The sequence below is a fragment of the Carlito syrichta genome, unplaced genomic scaffold, assembly GCF_000164805.1.
Source record: "Carlito syrichta isolate Samal-C Ts95f unplaced genomic scaffold, Tarsius_syrichta-2.0.1 Scaffold311316, whole genome shotgun sequence".
NCBI classification, from domain to species: Eukaryota; Metazoa; Chordata; class Mammalia; order Primates; family Tarsiidae; genus Carlito; species Carlito syrichta.
Window position 1 is genome coordinate 1007766 of NW_007255412.1, and position 303 is coordinate 1008068.

The window sequence follows — 303 nt, forward strand, 5'->3', positions numbered from 1 at the left end:
AAGGCCGGGAGCCCGGGCCAGGGCGCAGGCCTCCGGCTGGGGCGTCGTCCAGCGCCCCCGCGCCCCCCCGTTTGCACGGCTTCGGGAGTGGCGTCTGGGAGTCCCCGCTCGGTCGTTCCCCGCCCCTGTCCGGCTGCGCACCGTCTCCTCTGCTCTTCTCCACCCAACAGCTTCCGCCGTTGTTTCCCCCTTGCTCTCTTTTTCTATCCCAGGAGCATGGGTTCAAGGGTCGCGAGTTCTTTCCCCCAACCCGGGAGCTCCCACTGCCGCCCTCAGGACCGACCCTACGGCGTCACCTTGTTT